This window comes from Tympanuchus pallidicinctus, unplaced genomic scaffold (genome assembly GCF_026119805.1).
Source record: "Tympanuchus pallidicinctus isolate F22 unplaced genomic scaffold, pur_lepc_1.0 scaffold22, whole genome shotgun sequence".
Lineage (NCBI taxonomy): Eukaryota > Metazoa > Chordata > Aves > Galliformes > Phasianidae > Tympanuchus > Tympanuchus pallidicinctus.
In genome coordinates this window covers 17160874-17186432 of record NW_026294739.1, presented here as the reverse complement: position 1 = coordinate 17186432, position 25559 = coordinate 17160874, and the positions used below count along the sequence as shown (strand labels likewise).

General features: G+C 47.1%; 1 protein-coding gene across 2 annotated transcripts in view; it reads right to left on the bottom strand.

The window, feature by feature from the left end:
• TBL1XR1 (TBL1X/Y related 1) overlaps positions 1–25559 on the bottom strand; it is a 380885-nt gene that overhangs the window by 127742 nt on the left and 227584 nt on the right. For both annotated transcript variants that reach the window (XM_052686536.1, XM_052686537.1), the window contains exons 5-6: positions 20599–20777; positions 2382–2449 (exon numbers count right to left, since the gene is read on the bottom strand). The gene's annotated coding sequence lies outside the window, so the exon portion shown is untranslated. The remainder of the gene's footprint in view (positions 1–2381; positions 2450–20598; positions 20778–25559) is intronic.

Genomic DNA, 25559 nt, shown 5'->3' with positions numbered 1-25559 from the left:
GGCATTTTTTTTTTTCACTGAAAATCACCTGATGAGAGAAGGTATTGCCATGACATAAACACATTTGGTTTATGAAAAAAATCTGCATGCATATCTCTGACCCTTTTGGTAGCATCCCTGCATGTGGCTGTGCCCAAATCAAAGGGCAGAAGAAACCAAAATGAGATCAGCATCTCCTTGAGTGGAAAATGCCACGCAAATACTTCTGCTGTTTCTTCAAGTCAGAAAAGAAAAGGGGAAAACTGAAGCAGTCATGAAATCCGGACCTGAGCCACCATCTTTGGTAAAGTTATCCCAGCATGGCAATCCCTAGGGTTACCTAAAGGCCTCTGTGTTGTTGATTTGAGCAGCTCAGGTGTAGAGCTGAGACTGACAGAGTGAGATGCTGCCTTTGGGTGTAGCACTGGATGGAAGAACAGAGAATTACCTCAGATTTTCCTTTCACAAAATCAGAAAGTCACAGAATGGAGGAATTGGTTAGGGTCAACAGGGACCCTTGGGGATCATCTGGTCCAACTCTTGCTGTGTCAGGACCACCAAGAGCAGCTCAGTGGCACACAGACCCTGAAGGTTCAGAAAGCTCTCAAATGGAAGTAATCAGAGTTAAATAAGGGAGGTGGGAAGGGAGGGGTGCAAATCCCAGAAGTGAGAGAGGAGTGGAAGACATCAGCCCTGCTCTGTTCCTGAGAGTCAGCAGGCACATATGCTACGCATCATAGATGCTTAATTTAACTCATCTGTAGAGTGGCCACTGAATCAGTGATGAAACGGTGTTGCAAATAACTATTTTAAGTACCTGGGTATGTGTGTGCTCTGAAATGATTTTGCTGTGGATCATCATTGTACGACTGGAAATGGGACACGAAGCAAAGCATCAGACTGGAAGGAGCTGAGCATCACGGCGAGCTTCGTTAACTCCAGTTTCAAGATAACACCTTCGTTAATGAAGAATGACACTGTGAATGATCTCTGCAGATGTCCCCAAATTACAAGGAGCTCTGAGTAACACAAGTATGGCTTTAAAAAATTTCTTAGGGAAAAAACAAACGCCGGCCTGGCAGCCCAAAATTCTGTTTTCTCGCCCGTCAGCATATGGTGTGTTACATTAGCAAGGCAGCGCGCCCCGCTCGTGGCTGATGGGGCTTGTGGTATCCGGTTGCAATCAGGTGAAAGCGAGGGGAGATGCAAAAATAGCTCACAGCCCACAGTCCCACCCACAGGAAAGCACAAGGCACCCAGCAGAGGCTGCACACTGCAGCTCTTTGCATCGCAGCTCATGGGAAGGCATCGGCTGCAGCTGCAGCCTGCAGGCTCCCTGGGACGGGGATGCCCTCTGCGCCTGGTGGCACAGAATGGTGCATGGGACGTTTTCACCTCTCAAATCACTTGGAGTGCAGGGATGTAAGATAACCCCAGGCCATCGTACTTCCTCCCAAAGAATTGTTTGGGTTCCTCCCTGTGTAAGCTCTGTGGATATTTTTGGCTGTCCTTTTCAATTCTAGCTGAAGTCAGTGCCACAGGCAGCTCTCTTAGTAGATTGCTTTTGTGATTTATGCAGGTCCAGAAGAGTCCAAGGATCATTTATCTTCAAACCAGGAGAGAGATGAAAGAGTCGTGGTAGTAAAATTTCCTGCAGAGCTAGATCTGAGCATCAAAGAGGGGAAAATGTCATTGTTTTACTGAGACAAGACAACGTGAGAAAGGTTTTAATGCTGAGGAATTTTTTTTTAACTGAATAATTTGCCTTAAGAAAAGAAAGAAGTTTTTGGAAAGGAGAGGAGCACGAACAAGGGTAGCTTGTTGGAAGGCATTTGGGGGGCACAAAAAGCTAGGGTGCTGCTGGGTATGGAGAGAGCACTGGGCAAAGCCTTAATTTGTGAACCTTTGGGAAGGATCCTCAGGTGTGATGGAAGGAAACAGAGGGCTGGGAAAGGCCCGTTTGCATTTGCAGCAGATGCTATCTAGAGGAGGAAAATACTTTTATTTCCTCTGTGGACTGCCAGTTGATTTTGTTGTGGCAGGCACTAATGGAAAATAATAAAACGTGTTTTAGTCAGGCTATATCCTGAACACTTACAGGTCAAGCCAGTGCTCAGAGCAGACGGTTATGGAACATAACACATTAGTTTGTCACCAGCATCTATGGTGACCAGGGGATTTTTACCGTTTGAAATTGAATTGTACAGGTCAAGGCCCTACGTGGATGTTGAAAAACAGTGCATCTCTGTAAAGTTAGTGTGGAAGGGGAGGCAATTACTGGGTGTAAAGATACACAACCTCAGCCTTTGTTAGCTCTGCCAAAAAAGCAATGCGGACCCACGGTGGGATCCGCAGTACAGTGATAAACCCCCAAATACAGTCATTAATTGTTATGGACTCACGTATGTCAGCACAGTCTTCTTGCAGCTGAGTCAAATCCCTGGACAAAACTCACAGTTGGCATCTTTCCCTGCGAAGCAAATGATATCCTCTCTGTAATTCCAAATTCACTGATGACTATAAAGGAAATGTGGTCATAGGAGCCCAAGTTTCTTAGAAATGAATCAGAAGTAGTTTAGGAGAGATTAACTTATGTCAACATCCAGATAACCTCAAATATCTTCCATGTGATTTTATACTTCATGGAATAAATAATGCGGAGATGGGAGGTGGTGCCTGAGGCACTGCACACACCCAGGGTGGGGACAGGGCAGGGAATGGCATTGGGTGCGCAGGCTTCCATGGTGCAGCACTGTGTGCCCACTGGAATCCCAATGTTTTACTTTTCCCCAGTGATTTTATTTTCTTTAGTCTCCCAAAGCCTTCCTTGGAGAGGAGTGGTCACCAAGTAGCATTTAAGGATACAAAATTTGGGGAAAAACAGTAACAAAGCTCATAGCTGTAGGCTGCTTTCCAAAGTCCTGCCACAGAGAGGTCTCATATTGGGGAGGTCTCATTCTGGGGAGCTGCAGTCAGTGCACAGCACGGGCATCCCTCACATGGCCCTGCTCCCCTTCCCAGCACAGGTATTTTGCACCGCTCCAACTCTCTTCATCATTAACTTTTTTTTTCTGAGACTCTGCTATTGCTGACTTCCCAAAGGTTTGTGCTGCCTAATAAGAGAACTTTTCTAATGACTCAGAGATTTCTAAATTAAACGTAAAATGTTTATTGCAGAGATGCACGGCCATACGTCATGCATTGCTATTTCAACACAAGAACAGGATACTGGTAGAAATTATCCACGTAGAGCCACAATCACTTTCAGCGACTGCGCTTTACACGCTTGACAACCCCATCATTCGGCTGTGGAAAAATGCCTTGACTTGACTGCTCCCACTGCCAGGGCCCACTGTGGCTGCTGCCAGCATTATTTTTTGGAGGGATGGGCACAGAAGTCGCCTTTTGGGTTGGTTTTGCTGCTACAATCCCAAAATCTGCGCTCCTTTTGCAGGGTGGGCATCAACATCTGTACATACCCACAGGCCGCAGGTGCCCATGCCGCCGCCGTGCCCTGTAAATTGCAGAGCTGCGTGTGGCTGATTTATCCCACACAGGAGCAGAAGGAGCCGTTCCCACCTCCCAGTGCAGATTGCAAGATAAATCTGGTGTTCAGAGGGACCGCCGGTGACTGACACTGACATGCCTTTAAATCACTGTGGCTGCCACATGGAGCTGTGGGCCAGATCTGGCCCTGGGGTCAGCTCTGCGCTCGGCAGGTGTAAAGCAGCCAGGATTGAGATGTGGTGTCAGGTCTGAGCACCGCTCTCATTTTTATTTAAGTGTCTGCACGGTAATTCTGGCTGAGAGGACAGCTGAGAGCTGCCAGGCCTTGGTTGCTGGAGCTGTCACATTTTGCCATGGTAGAAACTTCCATGATGAAAGCTTTATGTGTCCTGTAGAAGTCTCCTTCTGGGTTGCATGGATGTTCTGCCATGATCCACCCCACAGTGCCGAGGTCCAACATCCGCTTTGTCATATGGGGAATGGCTCCAGCCATCAGGAACTCGCTATGGATTTGAGCCAGCACTGTCAAAGTGGGGAGGTTTGCACCCCATCCTTTGAGCCATAGCCAAACACTGCCGTTAGACACGAAGCAAGCATGGATGTTTGTCGTGTAGCTCCTCATGTCAAGACCATAAAGTCATTCCTAGACAGGTTTTATCTGAACAAATTACACTGCGAATGGAACAATCTCACCAAAGTACAGCCCTCCACAAGAACAACCCCTTTCTGAAATTAATTGTATTTTTCTTTTCATTAATTTTTGTTTCACCTTCATGAAACAAAAGCCAAAGCCAAGAAGTGCCAGTGTTCCTTATTGGCAGCATTCAGATATGCACACTGTATCGAAGCGCCTTCACGAGCTGCAAGATAAATCCCACAGGCTTGGGGTGTGTGCCTTTTTTATTATTTATTTCCCCTTCCTTCCAAGGAATTTGCTTTGCAGCACTTCAGATAAACATCCATTTGAAGCAGAGCTGTCTGCAGCTGCAAATTATCTTTGTGGCTTTCATCACTGTTCTGATGAGAGCCCCACGGGCAGAGCATCATCTGGAGCGGGGTGCCGGCAAGGGCTGATGGCAGCCAGCTCTCCTGCAACGTGCACTGTGACTTAGTAGCTAGATGGCACTGAAGGTATTTTGTGGCATCTGCTTTCTCAGGTATGGCGAGGAGATGACTAATTCACCTTGCGAGTGGTAAAGCACTGCAGAGGCCTTTCTGCAACCACAGTGCTCTGCTGACCCCAGGCCAGCCTCTGGCACTGCTTCTAAGCGCTGTGAATGCAAAGCTGGACCTTAGTTCCTGTTGTTTCAGTGATGCTCCTTTCTCAGCAGGTGCTGGTGCTCGGGGTGCACACTGGTGCTCAGGAAGGGACTGATTTTCTGCTGTTCTGGGAAGTGTCTCAGAGTGACCTGGGTGGGCTCAGCTGCCTGGCAGAGGTACTCCTGACCTACTTGAGTGCACCGAGGAGTACGGGAAGGAAGAAGAGGGTCACAGTGCTGCATAGAAGGAGCAGTGCGTCTGATTGACCTAATTCTGGTCTTTCTTGTGTTCTTTTAACTCCACAGGCTTCAGCAAAGGTGTGCTGCTTTACACCAGAAGAAGCTGACCCGATTTCTGTGGCCTGCTTGGGCTGTGGTGGCATCAGTGTCAGTCGCAGGGCTTAGCACAGATGTGGCCAAGTTGGGACCAGGGAGGTACGGACCTTGAGAAGCAGCAGCCCTGGGTGGGCACTTGGTAGATGGGGTGCTCTACCCACAGCGTTCCTTAGGAACTCGCCAAAGATTAGTGAGAAGCCCATAGCATGGGTTGGAAGAGACCTTAAAGCCCATCCAGTTCCAATCCCTGTTGTGGGCTGGTTGCCACCCCCCAGATCGGGGTCCCATCAGCCTGGCCACTAAGAGAGTGGTCAGGCACTGGAATGGCCTGCCCAGAGAGGTGGTGGAATCGCCGTCCGTGGCAGTGTTCAAGAGGCATCTGGATGACGTGCTGCGTGATAGGGTTTAGTGCTAGTGGTGGCAATGGTGATGACGAGATGGTTGGACTCGATGATCTTGTAGGTCGTTTCCAACATTGTGATTTTATGATTCTATGATTCTATGGCCTTCAGCAGCTCCAGTGTTGGGGCACCCACAGCCTGTGCCAGCGCCATGAAAGAAATGTGCTTCATTTCTGGAGGCAGCTGGGATGGAGACACATGGGTTTATTACTGCTGGCAACGACCTAATCGACCCCGGTACCTGATAATGCCTTCACATATCTGTGTGGGGTTTCCAGAGCGGCTCTGCATCCTTTGGGATTTGGATGAATTTTACAGCTCTAATCAGACACCTCTATTACACATTTCTGCTCTTTCTACCCAAAATGTTTGACAAGCTCAGCTGCTAAAGGAGATCTGTAAAATTTGGGGACCGAGCTGTCAGCTCACCCGACAGCCTCATCACCGCCTGGCCACTAATGAGGGTGGGGATGAGCCAAACAGAACAGCCACAATGAGTCAGTGACATTCCCCGTGCTGCCCACTGCCTTCCAGAAGGAAAAGAGACGCCGAGAGGAAAATCAGAAAGAAACCTTTTTTCCTATCCGATTATCTGCTGTCTGCTCTGTGCCATTTATTTTTAATAGTGATGTGACACAGCTTAATGTTACGTCAATTAAATTGAACTGCCAGGGGATGCAGTGATCACCCATCACCGCAGCGCTGCTGCAGCTGCCCCGCATGTCTGGGCAGGGTGGAGGAAGCTCTCCCCCCATGAAGTGATTCATTTCTCCCACATGGGATTTGCAGGAATTTCACAGGAAATTAATGATTGGATAATGTCACGATTAAGGACGAAATAAAAGATTTGGTTCCTAAACTTTAATATGTATTTTAATATTGCTTCAAAATAGCACCAGGTGTCTCCCCGCAGCTCAGAGAAGGGACATTCTGGGAACCACGAAGAGTTCATCTCAAAGGGTGCCAAGGATGGGGAGGCTGAGCTCCGGGTTCCCATTGGGCGTCTCCAAGCCCCGATATCACAGTGCTGAGTCACTGCTGACTGCAAAAAAGTGTGCAGGGAGGGCAGATGAGCCTCATTCGTGGGCACTAAATCAACGCACACAAAGCTCCTGCAGGACTGCCTCCATCAGAAAACTACTGCACAAGTAATTTTACTAATAGAATTTTGAAAAGCCCAAATGCTTTGCACAAAAAAAAAAATAAAAAAATAAAATAGAGGGATGATCTACAAATAAATCACCTCTCAATATCAACACAGCAAGAAAAATTCATTAAGTGCTTTTTAAAAGTGCTGGCTCTGACTTAGCAGATCTTTTTCAGATGTTCCTCTCAAGCAAACCTAAACATCAAATAATAACTGTATAAAGGCAAATACTATAACAACAATGGAAACACATTATGCATCTCTTCCTTTGATAGAGGTCTCTGTGCTTTTATGAAATGTTCATTATCAGTACTTCCTCCTATATCTGAAAAAGAGACAGCGGTGCTTTGCTGGCAGGGAACGGGGCCGACAGGGCAATATTTCTGATAGGCTGATGTTATGAAGCCATCCTTCACATTCCTGGGAAAATGATCTCTGTTACTGAAATTAAACCAACTTGGAGAAGATTTCCTGCTTTCATAACAGATTCAGCTAACGTTCTGTTTTCTTGTAATTTATATTAATAATAATAGCTCCAATATTTTAATGTATTTCAACAGTTTCAGCAGCTTTATGGGGTAAGATCACTATTATTTACTTGAGCAACTGGCTTTATGGAATAACTGCAGCTTTCAGGGAACGGAGATAGATGCTGAAATGAAGGAAAATAAAACACAAAATGGGTTCTCACCGCTCGCATCGGACACAAAAAAAACAAAGAGGAGAAAAAGGAGAGAATATATATTTGAAACATGGACACTAGAAGCCATTCCCTCTGGACTAAATGGGCCGGTGCTTTTGTATGTCATTTTCAGTGAGACTGGAACAAATGCGGAGGAGATCATGGAGCAGCCCAACATTGGTGTCCAGGAGACAGGCCCCATCCTCTGCCCTACTTCCTACTCTGTGCTCCTGGGAGGAATTTGGGGTTTTAGCTCCCAGACCTCAGTATAAGCGTATCTCCTGAGCAGAGCTGCCCACAGCTGTGAGCAGCCTCTGCTCTGCGCCCTTGAGCTCCAGGAATACTCAGGGATCCCATCCAAAGTCCCATGGAGTCAAGGGGCTCCTCTTAGTTCCAGAGCCAGGAAATACATTCTTAAAAGCTGAAACCAGTTTTATAAACACTTTGGCCTAAATCTGGAAACCTCTAAAAATGTATTATTATTTTTTCTTACTCTAATTGGAAACACGTGCGTCCAGTGCTCTGTGTTTTGGAGGCATCTGCCCTGAGATGAGTGAACGGAGCTGGAAACTCCTCCGGCCCCACAGCCATGCAGAAACAAAGCCCACGAGTGTACGCAGCAAGGGTTCAGGAGGCATGAGCCCCACTGCACAACTGCAATGGTTTTCAGATAGCAAAGGATTTGGCTATGGGATTGCTGCAGCAATTAACAATGCAGGGGGAAGCTATCAAAGCTCCTCTTTCCCTGCTTGAAGATTTTCTGAAGGCAAAATACGAGAACTTTATTTATTTTCTCTATGAGAACAACACAATTTTTTTCTTGCCATAAAGAAATCTGCAATTATTTTTCAGATTCTTTCAGATATCTGAGATGAACCACGGTGCATCCAATACAATCACACGACATTTTTCCTTCCTGAAAAGTGCAGCAGAGAAGCACTGCAAGGCTGCAAACACTTGCGAACCTCCAAATGTTGCAGAGATGCCATACTTAAAACATTATGTTGGGAAAATACAGAATGAATGAGACAATTCTCCTCAAATGATGACCCTCATCATTAGGACTACTTCAAAGTTTGTTGAAATTACTCAAAACCTGAATTCTGAAGGAAAGATGCAATGCTTCCTTGCACCTACCAGAAATATTTGTCGCAGCACACCAAAATGCAGATGCAAAAATGGAAACCAGAGTTCAGACTGCCTGAGAAAAGCTGACTGAGAAAACAAAGCTGTGCGTTAACTCAGCACAGTCACTGTCGCTTCCCGAGTTATCCTCTCAAAATTAAGAAATCCTCAGAGCAAACCCTTCTGAAGGATTGCTGCAGCCACCACAAAGGAGCCTTCACAGTAACTTGGAAGTGTTTGCCTTGTGATGTTATTCCTCAGACCCTTTAAAAGAATTGCTTCTCTTTTGCAGAAGCTCTAGGGTGACGAAGGGATGCAAACAATTTGGCATTCAGATGACTGTCATTTTCCCCCCTCACAGCTGTAGGATTTGTGCCGTTGGCACCCATTATCCTGGATAACCATACATTTCTGACGCTGCTTTTCAGCAGCAAGCTTACACTGCTCAGAATTAGTCACTGCAGAAAAATCCATGCGGTGACGGGGATGAGAAAATGAAATCATGATGAGAGAGGATGAAAAACCCAACTGCCTGAATTCAGGTCAAGAGCAGCACTGATTGATTTGGAAAAAGTCCTTTATTTATAAATATTCAGCAGCGGCAGTGCATTCTGAATCAGACACTGAAATTATAATTCTCTCTTAGATCAAACCCTGAGCCTAGTTTAAAAAAAAAAAAAATTGGCAGATGGCATCCCCTGCTCCTGGGAATGAGAAGCAGAGGGCACTGCCATGCTCACATTGCATGCCACACCGCAGCAGCTCACTTCCCATATGTAAGGTGTGGTGTTTCTTGCAGATCTTTGCTGAGAGTAAGGAGGGACGGAACATGGAAAGTAATAAACCCAATAGTTAAGTTTGTTTTAAAAGATGATCACAAGTCACATTTCTCCATACAAATCTGTGCAGAGACAGAGGCTTCTTCTGTGTAATTTCTGACTTCAAAAGGCTTAAGCAAGGGCTAGCCATGACCCGCAGAGAGAGCTGGCTGGCGAACAGAGAGTTTGTTTCATGGCAGCTTCTGAAGTTTCAAAATCAGTTGTGCTCTGCAAGGGAAACAAAATCAAAACACTTCCAATGCAATGGGGAGGCCAGTCCTGATGCCCATGATCTGAGCAGGGGCTCCTCATTTTGCAGTGGGCCTTCCCCTGCGCTCCTTGCAGCCCAGGGGGTACATCCAGGTGCCAAATGCATCAGTCCCCAGAGTGACCCATGTGTTTTGATAGGAAGTCCGTGAGGTTGTAAACCCATGGCCACTGCTGCTGCACTGCTCACTGGGGATGGTGCGCCCCCAGCAATGAGCCCTGCCAGCAGCTCGGGGGGCAGAGGCCAACCCAGATGACACATACTGTGTGCTCAGTACATCCAGCTAGGACGAACTCAGATCAGCAACATGTGACAGAGGCATGGGATCAATCCACAGGGAAGCAGCTGGAGGTGGGTTCTTCCACGTCTTATCTTTTGTGCTGGGAGATCATTTGCCAAATTGCTAAATGAAAAATCGAAGTGAACAGGATGACCGGCAACTACAACCCGCATTTTTCTTCATGAATTGATGCAATGTTACTCCTGATCCCAGCTGCCCCGACCACTCCTGGATTCACTGCAGTGAGTTGTCCAGAAGGAAAGGAAGGATAAATCCCCACCTCCAGAACACCTTCCCAGTTGAGAGAAGTTGCCAGTTTTGCCAAGTAAGAAATTCCAGGTGCACTGAGCTGTCGAAGCACAAGAAGTGCTGTGCTGGGCACAACACTGCTGAAATCACCAAAAATACTGCAGCTCCCCAGGAAAGAAAGAAGGCCTTAGAACTGCAGGGGGACAGACTTCTGGTCTTCTCCTGGTTTTCTCTTGCTCTTTTTAACCTTATCTGAGCCCTACTGACTGGCAAGAGCATAGTCTGTATGAATCCAGGAAATACAAGGCAGACAAAGAGCCAAACCCTGTCAATCATGGGCAGACAGGACATGGTAACACTCTTGAAACAGGTCCAAAATTCAAAAATCCTCCCTATAAAAAGGCAAAAGTTAATTCAATCACAGAAAAGACTACAAGCCCTCTCCGTGCCAGGTCCCCATGCTTTCATTGAGCTCTATCTTGTGCTTCTGCTCCATCATCTGCTATTCACATGACTCCACTTAGCAACCGATCTGATTAGGTTTGTTTGTGCACTGGGTGCTGTTATTTCTGGTTCAGATTAGAGCTTCCTTCTTTCTCTGTTTCCTCACACACAGCTGAATTATCTCCTTTCACCCAGAGCTTGCTGCATGGTTATCCCACTTCTGCACAGCAAAGCAGAGCATCCTTGCTGCTGCTGTTTTATGGCTTCGAAGGGATGAAACAACACTCATTTTCATGCAAATCCCTACTGTCTGTCAGGCATCATAGTTGTCAAGCAGGTCATTAGAGGCCTACTGTGTAAAATGAAGATTACTAATTAGAGCTGGAGAAATAATTTGCAACAGATAATTTATCCAATGGATTTAGATGTTTTTTTTTCCTTGCAGAGTCCCTGCCAGCAGGTTGTGACTTCACCGGAGTGGCCATTGCTTGGTATGATTTTTAACTCATTCCATTTATGGCAATAGATTCTGGTTTTTCACTATTACTTTCCTGAGCCAGGTGCTCACCTGGCATTGATCTCAGGATGTGGGGTTTGTTTCCTGGCTCAGACTTCAAAAATAGGGCTGAAATGAGTAAACACCAGAATAGCTTTCTCCCAACACCGATTTGTGTTTCTGCAAACATCGCAACATAAAAGCAGCTTGGGAAACTTCCATTAAAATGCATTTATGGAAAAAAAATGCAATGTAATTGCAAAAACTAAGTTCTACCCAGAGCAAATCTCATAGATCTCAGACAAGAGCCTGCAGCCCGTGGTTATGCAAGTCTTATGAATGAATATCACCAAAAGTAGGAAAAAAGTTATCCTGCAGGGAAAAGGGGAAGGAATGCAGCCGGCTGCCAACATCCCCAAAGGCCCTGTAGTACCCTATGCACATCCATTAGATACAGAAGGAACTGAAAATGAAAACTCGTGTTGTGACTCATTGTTATAGGAAACAGGATTGAGCAAAGCCTGACCGTGTCACTGTGACAGAAATCCAAAACATGGGTTTGGGATAATTTTGATTGACTGTTTCTCCTCAGCCCATGACAAATTCTGTTACGTCGGCTCAAAATGTTTATCTGATACAGAAGAGAGAAATTGAAGTCTTCCATTGATTTTCTTCCTGCTACAGAAACCAACGTGCTGCAAACATCAATTCCAGTTCGATGCACTCTGAGAGCATTCAGAGAAAGGTGGGGCATGAAGAAAGTAGACAATTCACCCAGTGAATTAACGCCTGTGCTAACTCACACACTCATGAGAAGCCTTCAGCAACATTCACCATTTTTTAATAACAGCAAAGGGCAAAGTCACACCTAGGGCTGGCACAGCAAAGCCCGAGTTGTGAAGGAGCTGCTTCATTTCCAGCTCATGAACAATACAGAGAACAGCCTCAGGAGGGTTAAGAGAGTTTCAATGAATGAAAAAGGACAATTTGTACCAGACTCCCTGATCCCATCTGCTGCACTATGGGAGCACGGTGTTCTCTGCAGTGACTCACCCTCCTTTGTACTCACAGGCAGGGAAGGATGGGAGATGGAGCCATGCTCAGAGGGGGAAAACACAGCCAGTGCTCTGAGCTCACCTGTTAGTCTGAGCCACCCATCTGAGCCACGGAGGCAAATCATAGAATCGTTATAGTTGGAAAAGACCGCTAAGATCACCAAGCCCACCCAACAGCACATCCCCACCATGCCCACCGACTACCTCCCTTAGTGCCACATCTCCACAGCTCAGTTACACCCCCGGGGACAGTGACTTCACCACTCCTTGGGGAGCCTGTGCCAGTGCACCATCACTCTTTCTGAGAGGCAATTTTTCCTAATATCCAACCTAAACTTTCCCTGATGCAACTTAAGGCCATTACCTCTTGCCCATCCAAGATCCCATCGTCCTACTCCAGATGCCAGCAGGTCTATCAGCACAGCTGTGAAGGCATGAGCACCTGGGGGTGCTTTTATACAGCGTGGAGGTATTTAACCCTTTCTGTAAATAAGTTATTAAGAAAAAGTGTGTTTGATAGAGCTGAGAGAACAGCAAACCAAATCAGGCGTAATTGTGCTAATTACCCACAGCACAGCAACTGACTGAAGGTCTCTAAAAGAGGAGGCTGCATCCTGCCCCCGAGCAACACCTGTGTGCATGCATCAGCTCTCATTTCTAAGGGGCACCAGAGCCTGAATCTCTGTCTGGTTCTCAGCACTGCTTGTGATCTCATGCAGCTGATACCTGGTAGTAGCCACACATCCCCATGTCCCACCCAACCCAGAGCTGTCCTCCAAGTGCCTTGGCTCAGGCTCAGCTCAGACCCGAGTGCTGCCTTCCCAGCCTCTTTCTGTGCTTTCATCCTTTGGCTGAAATCTGTAAGGAATCCCCAGGATTCACCAATACAAATCATTTATTTATGGGTTTATCGCAATGACCCAGTGAGGCTGGAGGTTGCTGTGAGGGTATTGGTGTAACACAGGGCACAGGCAGCCAGGCCCCAGCACTGGGTCTTAAATACCTAAGGGTATTCCCACAAGCATTATTGCTGCGTTATTTTTTTTTTAATGCTGAACTGTATGTTTTAGAATACACAGATGTCTTTGTTCAGAATAAACCAAAAATAGCAGATTTTCCTCTGCTTAGCTGGGTGTTAAATTATTTACATTTCAAAACCCATAAGTAGAAACAATGACTGCATTTCCAGTGCCTGCTCCTGCTGTCAAATATCCTTTTCTCTTTTGCAACCTAATTTAGACTTCCTTCTTAAGAGTTGCAGCTTAACTCCATTTCCAATTACATTAAAGGAACCAAGAGTCGAGGTTGTTATCTTGCCATTTCCATGAATAGTGACTAGAGGTGCTCCCCATGAAGGTGAGGGCAGCCATTGCTGTGCCCATGCAGGGGGTGGGCAATGGGTAGGCGAAGACATTCATTCCCCGTGGTCCCATTGGGAGACCAGCATGGAGCATCCAGGGAGAAGTGCTGAGGCTGGGTGGGATGCTGATCATGGGGCCCGGTGTGGGTCAACAGAGCTGCATTAATAGCTGCATGAGCTGGAACCGAACAAGAAATGCTCTCAGATACCCTGTAATTTCAGCAGGCCGCCTCTTTGGCAGGCTGGCTGAGCCTCCACATCTGCCCTGCAGGGGTTGATGAACCACGGCCTCCCCGGCACCTCCCAGCTCCCCGCTCACCTTCGCCAGGTGTTGGCACCACGACTGCCAAAATCTTTGTGTGGGTGCCAGCCACCTTTGCCCCTCTTTCTCCTGGCTCCACTCCTGCGTGTGTTTCTGCTGACGCAGTTCCTGCCTCAGCCCACGGCCGTGCGAGCTGAGCCCCGGCCAAGGAGCAGCCATCTAAGCAGTGTGTCTGCCTTGGCTCACCCAAACTCATTGCATTCGTTACTCTCATGGCAGAGCAGCATCCCAGTGGTGCATGCTTTTCTTGGAGGATTATAAAAGGGATATTATGGATCTATCTGGAGTCTTTGCATTGCCAGCCCCTGTGATTTTATTACCCATCTTCTGATATTTGGAATTTTTCATAAAGCTCCGCTCTTGGAGTAATAAGTGAGGCGCTCAGCTTTCACTGAGAAATGAAAGGAAGCTTCTAGCCTGCGTGTTTTAGAAAAGCTGGAAAATGTGCCTGAAGGCACCGACTCCAAAAGGCAAATTAAAAGAACCAATATGTTTTCTTTCTTTTTAATACAATTGTGAGTCAGGTCCGGGAATGGGGCACCGCTGGTGATTTATAGGTTCTGTGCTGGCAGCCCTCCAGTCTCAGTGACCGCGCTGCAGAGGAGTTGGGCTCTGTGAAACTGCCCGGTGGTGCTCACCTGGTGCCATGTGGTGCTTTGGGACAAAGCACACAGAGCATCTCTTCAAGGCAGGTTCTGCAAAAGGCACGGTTTGAAATGCACACACTGCTTTATAAGCCAGTGAGATATGAAATGACTTGTACTGAGATTCAGCTGGAGACAGTGCCCTCTGCATGCGTGGCAAGTGGCAGTGAATTGGGGTGGATGGCTCTGAAATTTAGAAGTGGGGGATTGGTGCGTGCTTTGGACGGCTGATGGTTGGGGCTGCTGTTTGTGTTGTGGGCACAGCTTTCTCATTCAAGGCATTATGGACAATGAGATGAAAATAATCACTGGCATACTGATGGCCCCATAACACCAAAGCCATGGCAAACACCGTACTAACCAGGTGCTCCTCTGTGAGGAGGCAGTGCCTTTGCAATCCCAGTGCTGCACCTGTTCCATGTTTGGTGCACACACGTGTTTGATTTTGGAAGAAATGCACAAACTGCCCTTCCCACTTTGTGATAAAAGGATTACAAAAGGCACATACACTGTGCCAGCTGAATTATGGGCTCAAGAGGAGGTGTCAGTAAAAGTTCGCTGACTATGAACACCTGTACCAGGCAAGCTTGGCTTTGTAACAGGTGAGCATAGTGGAGGATAGGTCTCTGCATGGGCTGCCCATGTCCTCTTGGTTTTGGAGAAAGCACTTGATGGTAAAGCTGTGAACACTTCCTCTCCAAGCATCTCTTGGGGTGTTGGTGCCACAGCACAGCCGTACTACAGGAAGCAGCAGAACCACAGTGAGTGTTTGCCAGCAGAGCTTCCATACGGAACAGAGCTTCCATAGGGCTTGGTCCCAAATCACAGAGCTGCCAGCAAACCCCTACATGTGGGCATTCTCCAATGGGAGCATCTCACCACACCTCCCCAGCTGCAGCAGGGCTCCTGCTGGTACCAGTCCTGTGGGGCCGGTTCGGCTGAGCAGGGAACAGTGAGCAGCTCCACCTTAAGCTGCAGCTCTGTCAGCGCTCTGCTGGCCTCCTGCCATCAAAACGCTGCAGGCTGAGCGGTCATCAGAAGAAAGTGTGTGCTTTGCGTGGGGAGGGGGTGGTCAGGCGGCCGTTTCTTCATTGACCTTTCAATTTTAAAAGCTTATTTCTGGGGTGGCTTTATTTGTCCCCCCTTCAACACAAGGCATTTCAAATTGATTTGGCAACCTCTCACGCCACTCCTCACAAAGGTAACTGTGCTAAAGAGTCCCCCTCACCAGCACCCCAAACAGAGAGCCCCAGAGCTGCCCAGAGTCATGGGGACTCTCTGGATGCCCCTGCCATTGCCACAGCCCCCGAGTCCCCAGCCCTGCTCTCTGTTTTCCATCCTGCACTTCCTGCTAATCACACCATCAGTACTAGTGCTGATTAACCACCTAGGTCTCCATTTAATTAAAACATAAACCCTTTTGGAAGAGCCAGAGGTTGCAGACAGATTTTATTCCTATCATTCCAGATTGGATTGGCATTAGCCATCAATATTGGGGGAACCAAAGCAGTTCACCCTTTCCCTGACGGTGTCAGATACATCACCAGCTGTTTGCTCAGTGACGTTTTACAAGTCTGAGGATCTCCCAGTATTGAGCCACACATTCACAGGGTCACTCTTTTTCATTAAAAGACTGTGCAAAAAACCACACCTGCAGAGAAAGCCAACACAGCACCAATGTCATAATGTAGGGAAAGCAGTGCAGGGGCAGCTCCTGATCCAAGAGCAAGGCGGGTCACAGGGAATTGGTCTGGCTTAGGATAGGATCTGGTTCTCTGCCTTAGCAGGTCTCTTGGAGCCCAGCACTAAGCAGCCCATGGGGCTTGCACACTCCTGGAAGGGCTTAAAAAGGTCCCATGTTGCAGAATGCTGGCAAGCAGGAATGTAGGGTGTGGAGGGACATGATCACTTGCAATTAACTCCGAGCAACAGGCATGCAACAGAAACCTGCTGTGTTTGCTTTGCTGTGAAATAAGCAAGAACTTTGCTCGTTCCTGGCCGTGCCCAGGAGGACATTGCAGCCCCATGTACCAGACAGGACACAGTCAGGACACTGCGGACAGGGCTCACTTTTGTCAGTAATGCTTCAGTGCCTCATTACCAACCTCAAAAGTATTTGGCTGTAGTTTACTTTTGAGGTTTGGGCTGAGGCCAGAGACTCCAGCAGGAAAAGTCAAACCTAAACAGATGAGTTCAGGTTCAAACTTCCCCAGCCCGGCCACGGGGCGTTCCCCACTGGGTGCAGGGAGAGCCCTTCTGCAAGGCATGGCTGCACAAAGGGCATGGAAGGCATTTTCCAGCAGCAGCTAATGGCCCATATTTCATCTTGGAAAAAAAACAAACAAACAAACAAAACAAAGCTAATAGCTTGCTCCTCAGTATTTTGCTGTGATAGCAACCTTTGCCTATTCGGATTTATTTTCTTCCTTCACCCACAGCTCATGGACCCATGGGTTCCTGTTGAGTTTAAGACACTGCAGAACTTTGTGCTCCAGATATTGCTTTCATCAGGAATGGCTTCCTGTCCACAGCAGTGCCCTCTCTCCTATAACTGGAAGAGGAACCCGGTGCCCCCATCTCTTCCTGCATGGGGATGGGATGCTGCTGCCCAGCCCTTGGGTCAGGTCCCCAAAGCAGTGTCTAACCTCATGGCTGGAGCTGTTGGCTGCCCCCTGCCATGTGCAGCTGCAGCTCCCTGCACCTCGGGGAAGCTGTCACCTACAGGGAGACATCGGCTCTCCCTGTGCTGATAGCACCTTTTTTCTGCTTGAATTGCTGCAACATCAGCCAAACAAGGAGGGACTGCAAACAGCCACAGAAAGCAGGGGAACTCCTAGGTCTCAGCATGCCGGGAATATCCAGCTGCTGTCTGGAACAATACAACAAATGCCGTCGGTTCATTCCTGCAGCCTTTGACACATAAATTCGGTAACTAACCTGACCTGTGGCTGCTTCTCAGAGAGACCAGCCGAGACATGACAAATATGCCTCTCAGCATACCAGGGCTGATTACGGCAGCCTATAGGAATAGCTCAGAGCCGCGTGGTTACAGCAGGAAAAACCAGCGTGCTCTGGGCACAGCCTGCACCGCAAGCATGGCAACAAGGCATTATGTGGGTGTCCTTAGGGAAAATCCTCACGTTCACAGGGAATGAGTGTTGGTTTGAGGAAGGTGGGCTCACACTTTAGGGTCTTTGCTGGCCACCAGCATGGCCGTGGGCTGCTCCTCCAGCATGCCGGGCAGCTTCCAGGAGGGATTGTTTCCCAGCAGAATCACCCAGACTCGCTTTGGGCTTTGCTGCACAGCTCTTATTCTGCTCCCATCTGCCAGGGCCATTTCAAACCTTAAGTTTTAACATGTGATTTCACAACACGTGGCTCTGGGAGGGTGACCGGCCTGCAAATCAGCCCCCTCCAATCCCCAGTCAGGCGCTTTACATTAAGCAATTAAACTGAGCAATAAATATCACTTTGTTGTGAACGAGCCTCCATTTCCTTTTCTATTTTAATAACAATAATGGTCAAACTTCTGTTTAAGAAGCACTTTCTGGTTCTATTTGGAAATGTGCCAACCTATTCAAGAGATGTAAGATTTGTATGGGGAGACAATAGTTTTTATTAAGGCAAATTATATAATTAGGAAAAAAAAAAAAAAAAAAACAACACAAAACCAACAGTGGAGCTTTCAGGCACGCAATCCCTTCTCCATGTGCAGAGAAATGCAGTGCTGCTCCTGCCAACAGACACACACTGCAGGCATTGCTGCAGCCACCACAGCCTACCCAGGGCTGGGGGTCAGGATGTGGTCTCCATGGCTCCTAGGAGGACCCTGCCCTATTTCAGCCTCATGAACAAAATTCTCTTCAGTACCTGCCAGCCCTGAGCAGCCTGGCTCTCTGAAGTGTACACATGAGCTCACTGTTCAGAAAATTACATTTTTTTAAGCATATGATCCAGGCACGTGGGATTCCCACAACTTCTTCTGGCACAGCCTTTGCTTCGTCTTTTGGACTGGAAACCTCTTGGGGCAGGGACTGTGGTTTTAATTATGTACAGCTCCCAGCTGAGCAGAGCCATCAGTCCCTGCTAAATGAATAAATAATCACTGCAGCAAAGCACAGCCCCTTCCTGGCTCAAACCCATTACTGAAGTGTTTGTAGGTCACTGCATATTTGTAAGCAGAACTTAAATAAGATATGTGGATTGGGAAACCCTTAAGAAATGTCAGACTGAACTCCAAATTCTACAATGTATTTTGATGATTAGAGGCAACAAAAAGCAACATTAAGCAGATAAAACTGATGCCAGGTCAGAACTAAGGGCTTCCACTGCTCACCCAGCACCAGACAATGACTTTTGGCCATGACACTGATTGCTCATTCAATTTGGGTTCTGAATTTTCTCCATCCTAGTGAGATGTGGAAAAGGACAGGGACTAGGTAACTTATTTTAATGATTTCCTAACCATCATGGGAGGTGCTTCTCCAGACCATGCACTGCCCTGAGACCAACCAGACTGGCTGCCCAAATCCATTGCACTCCCCCAGTGCCACAATGCTACAGGCAATGCAGCAGCAAAGGATGGTTCAAGGAAGAAAAAAAGAACAAAAACCACAGACACTGCAAATACACAGCAGGCAGACATCAGGGAAGGCTCAGAAGCTGACAGCGCCTTTGGACCCACACAGACAGGAATCTTTTTGGGTAAAAAGACGCAGATTATTGCAGGAAGTCTGAGAACAATGCTTGACTATTTAAGGACAGCAGTGTTTCCTTTCTGAACATCAGCATCATTAATTTGCTTTGGAGTCCAGCCAGATTCCATCTGATGCCTGCTCTCCTGTTAAGGTGGAAAAGTATGCTTAAAGTCTTGCTCGGTGTTACCCAAACATAATGGCCTATATCTCTATTCACATACATTAAATCTTTGTAATCTGTCCATGATTGCCACAAGATGTTAAAGAAGTATAAATAAGCTCAAAAAGCTACACAATTCCTGGGTGAAAAAAGGGTCACTGAGGAGTATTAAAATCAAATGCTGCTGATTACTGCAGCTGACCACTTTTGTTTTGTCCCAGTATTTCCATTTCAGCACGAAGCACATTGTGCCCATCTCCATCCTTACCAGCCACACAGAGCTTCCACCTCCCATCATAAACACGGAGCAAAAAGCAGAGATGTGGGTGACAAATCATGGGCCAGTCGTTAGAGGATAAATTACACAGGGTTGAGAAATTCACAGGAAAGGACGGGGTAAGAGCCATTTGCACAAGGAGTTAAAGATTATTTCCAAACATTAACCGCAGTAACAGAAATCACAATTGCTTTGCCAGTCACACGCAACACCGAAAAGCCCAAGCTTTTTTCTGTGTGTCAGAACTGCAGCAGGGCAGACCGAGTAACCCTTTCCATTAACTGATTGGATCGAGCTGCTTGGCATGTATTCTGCTGGAGGCAAGGTGCTTTTCCCTGGTTTGTAACTATTATTATTTTAAAATCCTTGCCTCTACTCAAACACACATCTCATGCCCGTGTGCTAAAGTGCTTTATTTCCCCTTCATTTTCCCCTGCAACTGCTTCTGTTCCCTATGTCATCGCTGATGACGAAGTTTGCTTAAGGCCCTTGGCAACCAAGTGCAAAACAGGTATTCAAAAGATGGGCCACTTCCCTGGCTGGGCACAAGTTTGTTGTAAGGCAGGTGAGGGCAGGAGGGCTGCTTCTAATTTCTGAGCAATGGAAGGGGCGGCTCATGATCACTGCCCCCAGACTCCCAGCATTAGGCTGGAACTTGTTGGCTTAGGCTGCCTTTCCAGCTGCCTTCATTGGGAACAGGAATCCCACAGAGCTCTGATCTTGATTTAGGAGGGCTTGGGATCCCTGATTAAGCAATTAGGAGTGCTGAGGCAATGCTAGCATCTCTTTGCAGCAAGCTTTCTTAATCACCCATCAGGGACTGCGAGCTGTTAGTGAGTCTTCTGTCACTTTCTTCTATTGTTTTGTGGTCAGAGCTCTGAAGTTCAGATAAAGTTACCAACTTGTTGAACTTCTTTCCCTATTTCTCCCCATTTTTGGGCTTTTGAGACAAATTCTCATTCTGAAAACAACTCTCAACTTGATGCATGTTGGCCTTATTGAGGACATGACTGTGTTTGAAAATGACATTTTTTCCTCATTGCTCATGCACTGCTTTGACTGTCACAGAAAAACTAAATGCTTAAAAGTTACCTGGTTGAGTAAAGATCACGTGGGTGTCTGAAGAGCATCGTTCCCAGCCTGCCTGCCAGCAAACTCCACAGAGCCTTAAGGAATGGGGTGACCACAACAACGTGTCATCCTGCTCATTCCAGGCCCTCGGATCCATGTGATGTGGTTGTCATCCCGAAAGTGCGTTGTGCTCAATGGCTCTGTAACACACAATGACCAACAGATGTTCAGGTTGGATATTAGGAAAATTCCTTCTCAGAAAGAGTGGTCAGGCAGTGGCACAGCTGCCCAGGAGCGGGGGGTCACCATCCCTGGAAATGTTCCAGAACCATGGGGATGTGGCACTGAGGACAGTGGGCACTGAGGGTGGGTTGGGGTTCTACTCGGTGATCTTAGTAGTCTTTTCCAACCATAATGAATCTGTGATTCTATGGAAAGAATTAGTTCCTTTAGCTGGCAATTTAGAAAATAGAAGAAAGGAGAAGCAAAAATAAATAAATCTGATCCCATCACATGGCTCTCTTTTGCCTTCTGTTGGGCTTCCAAAGCAGTGGGACACGCAGGGCTGTGAGGCTGCATTATGCAACAGTGATCCCTTTGTTCCCTCCCACTTCAAGATTTAGCAGCAGGGAAGCGAAAAACTCCCATCTAGAAATGCAGAGGGGGGAGCAAATGTTAAGAGGATGCTGAATCCCTCTGAGCTATTAATGGAGAATTGCATAACAGCTGCCGCGGGGTTGCTAGGTTTTACCACGTCCCTGCACAGTGTTGGATATTAACAGGGCTTGTGCTTTCGGTGGTAGCTGTGAGCGGGGTGCGGGTTTCCATGGAGCTGGGAGCGTTGGCTCTGCTCATTCACAGCAAGATCTTGCAGTGCTTTGCTAAATCCATCTCCCAGCGAGGCGGGCACCACGGAGCCTGGGGGATGCGCGGGGGTGTGCCCGCCTCGCCTTGAAAAAGCCATTAAAAAAACCTTTAAAAGGCGAGATTCAGGAACGATGCCTGCTTTGTCTCTCCTGGCAGCGCCATGCTTTAACCCTCCTGTCCCCAGCGCTGCAACGTCTCCCAGATGTGGGTCTGCCCTGACTGCTCCCGGTAACACAACGCCCGCCTCCAGCTTCACGTCTGAAGCGTCTTCACGGAGCGCTCGGTGCGAGTTTCAGCACGCCGGCTTCGTGGGATCAGCCCGCACTGGGGCTGGGTGCTGACGTGCTGTGCGTGCCCTCGTAGGGGAGAAGGACAGCGAGATGCCAGAGATCCCGCATCTCCAATATGCCTGTGAGCTCAAACAGCTTTCCGTTGTGCCTCTAATTAGGCTAAGTGGAGCGTTGATTCAAGTGCTAATTAGAAATGACCACTCTAAAATACATTAGGATATTTAGGGCTCTGCGCTGTTTGCATATTCAGGCTCCGGCTCCTGCTGTTGTGTTTGTGTGAGTAATGAGATGACTCCATCCACCTAATCCCTTTTAACCCGTGGCATTAATTATATTATTTTATATTTCATTGTACAGTATTTTATTTATTCTATTTTATTATTTATTATTATTATTACTGCGCTTTATTTTATTGTGACAGCTACACCGTGTCTAAGGAAATGGATTTCTAGCTGTGGGAATACACCCACAACAAACATAGAAAGATGGCCCAACCTCACTGGGTGAACTTCGCCCTGCTCCTGGCAGGCAGCTTCCTTGCAATTTCTGCTGTGTAAAATGAAACTTCTGAGTTTTGTGGAGCCAAGATCAAAGCACAGATGGGACCGGGCTCAGGCTGTAAGCCAAGGGCTCGGTGTAAGGCTGGTACCAACCCTGCTCTGGGTCCAGCGTGGGCTTGGCCTCAGTTCAGCTTCACTCCCAAAGTCAAACTGATGAACTTCCATCCCTCAGATGGATGAATATGGACATATCTATGGCCTCACAGAGCCATAATTTCTGCCCGAATGCTTTATTATTTGGAAATCGTAAATAAGGCAGAGTGAAAAGGACAAGCCCCTTTAATCTACAAGCGGTGTGCTAAATGATGGCGGTAAATCTCTGCTGGCCCCACGGCAGGTTGATTGGCACACCCAAATAGCAGCGATTTTATCCCTCAAAGCAAAGTGTAGGTATGGAGATCAGGCTTTGGAGAACAAAATCATACCCAGAAGGCTTTTTCCATTTTCCCATCCCTTTCTTGTAATCTCCAGACACTGTTCCTTCAGTGTTTGAGTGACGCTAAGTGAATTAAGAGAGAAATATCATTATTTTTAAAGACATGGGTTCTTGACGAGGATGAGATGGGACCAGCGAGCAAGGAATTGCAAAGAACTGAGTCTGCTTGCCCTGTGTGTTCTGTAAGGAAATCTGCAGCTTCAGAAAATGCTCCCCTTTTCCTGTTGTCTTATTTACTGCACTGTGCATTCCAGCCTTCATTTGGGCTGAAGAAAAAGAGAAGAATGAAGAAAAATGATCAGCTTTGACAAGGATGCTCACACATTTCCCTGCAGGGGGAATGCTGGGGAGATGCATTTGTACCTTACAGCACCATTTTTTCTCTGCTATCATCCCACCTCCCAGCATCACATAGGGACCATCAGCACCAGGGACCTGTGCTGCCCTGGGGCTGGGGCCCAGAGATTTACTGCCAGGTCATTGCTGGTGAGGGAGTGCCTGGAGAGGAGGAAAATCTGCTCTGTGGATAGCCAGGGCCAGAGCCAGAGCCTTGCTTTCCACCATGCAGAAGCAATATCTGCACCTGTCTGTACACGGCATTATTTCCTAGGTACCTGACTTGTAGGTACAATTAAGGACTTGTAAATCTGAGGAAATCTTAAATTAAGGGACAAAGCTGTGCCTGCAAACATTTGTGCCTGTCATTTTTCAGCTCTAGCGGTGGAAGTCCTGTTAAAGCAAGGATGAAAAATTGGTCCTATGTCAATAACCTGCATGAATGATGCTTGAGAAAACTGGCAAGTCATCAAAAGGCCCTGTTCTCTGCTTAATTCCCTCCCTGGCTCATTATGGATTACCACGTTTTGTCTAGTTAGTGGCATGATTATGGAAATAGAAAAACCATTTTTCTCTGCTTCTTATCTAAAAGATAAATGAGGCACATATAATTGGCTCAAGTTATCATGCAGCAGTGAGCAGCGGTGATGCAGCTCTTTTCTGTCCTCAGCATGAAGTCCTGAGGCAGGGCGAGCTGTCAGCATCCTGCTCTGGCTGCCTCCTACCCCAGCACCCACCCACACAGCCAAAAGCAATATGTTTATTAAGGGCTGACGTTCGTTGCCAGAAAAGGCTGTTCTATCCCCAAATTAAGCTTTCTTTCCCCAGACTAAGCCCCAGATTGGAGATGCCCAATAAGAGAGCCCCAGTTGGAGATGCACTTCCCTTAGCGTGCTGTGCTATGCTCCTGGACCCAGTTACAGCTGCCTCAGATGGAGGGGATCCCTCAGTTTGGGCCCTAAAATCTGCATTTTCTACTTAAAATCACCTGCCAGAGTTCAGCAGCTGTAAAGATGGGGTCACGCTTGTGCTGTCATTGCATTTCCTCAAGCCTCTGAAGACACTATCAAGGGATGTTAATTGGAAAACATTAGAAAAAGCCCCAGCAATTCCAATTCACACAGGGACCTTAGGGATAATGAGAAAAAAGAGGAAAGCATATTGGTTTTCCTTTAATTCTACAGTGGAAACAAAGAGCAATGGGATGGAAACAGGATGCTTTTCCTCTGGTTTATATTTTCAAAGCTTAATTCCTCTCTAAGTATTCTCTAAGCATTTCATTCAAAGCCTGTTTCTAAAAACTCCGAAATAACAGCTGCCTGATGTGCTCATGATTACGTTCAATGCATAAAAATAATTCACCATTTTTTAGAAGCAGCCCCCCCCAGGTTGCACTTTTCACATACACGCTAATGAGCAATCCATTACATTGTCATCCCACAGTCATTATTTTCCGAGATGATGGGCAGATGACAGGAGGCTGCAGGTCGTGGATGAGCAGTGGGAACAGACTGTGAGGAGCAACAACCCCACTCTGCTGCCACCCAGAACCCCCGGCCAACATGCCCTGAAAATACAGAGCTCTGGAATTGTCCCTAAATGCGGGATTTCACAATGTTCTCCAGGAAGCATCAATATTGATCTAATAAGGAAATGGAGCTGCAGATGCTAAAGTACTTACTGCATTTTTTTAAATATGGGGACAGCTTCAATTATCCCGCTATCATGTACTAAATAAGGTTGATTAATCAAGGTTTAAGATAACAGAAGGAGTTTTCTATGCCATTAACATGTCTCCTGGGATTCGCCCTTCTTTTGGGTAATGGGAAGCTTCTGGTTGTGAAGACACTGATAATAAGGATTTATAGCAGCACAGCATGCAGTGTGTTCCATAAGGGACACTGTGAGAACAGGGGCACATGACAGCAAGCAGCTTCAATTACTTAGCTCCCCACCAGCACACCGGGACATGGCTGCATGCTCCTTCCCCCCACCTTGTAGCTTGGTTTCCCTTCTCTCTCCATTTCCCAGTGTTTCTGCTCTGCACATTCCCTTCTTGCAAAAAAAAAAAAAGACAAAAAAATGGGAGAAGTTCTACAAAGGTCTCTGGCCATTCTCAAGACCAGAAGTTAGCTTTCCAGACCTCACTATGGGTCTACTGGCCTGAACTGCATTATGTGCATCACAGGTGAGGTTTTCTCATCAATATATTTCCTAATGTCCTTTACACAGGAAAATACAAGTATTTGTTGCTTTCCTTGTTATGTATTAGCTACTAGGGCTTTCAGGCCTAATGTTGAACAGAAATGCAGTGCCTGGTGGTTCCTATCCATAAGCATGGAAAACACATTGTTGCATCTCTGACTTATTTCCACACTGGTTTCCCCCCAACACATGTGGGAAATCCCCACAGGCTGCAAGGGCACCTCGGGTGCTGTGAGTGTGAGTGTGTGGGGGGTGGTTTGGGATGAGGAAAGGGGATTGATAGGGCTT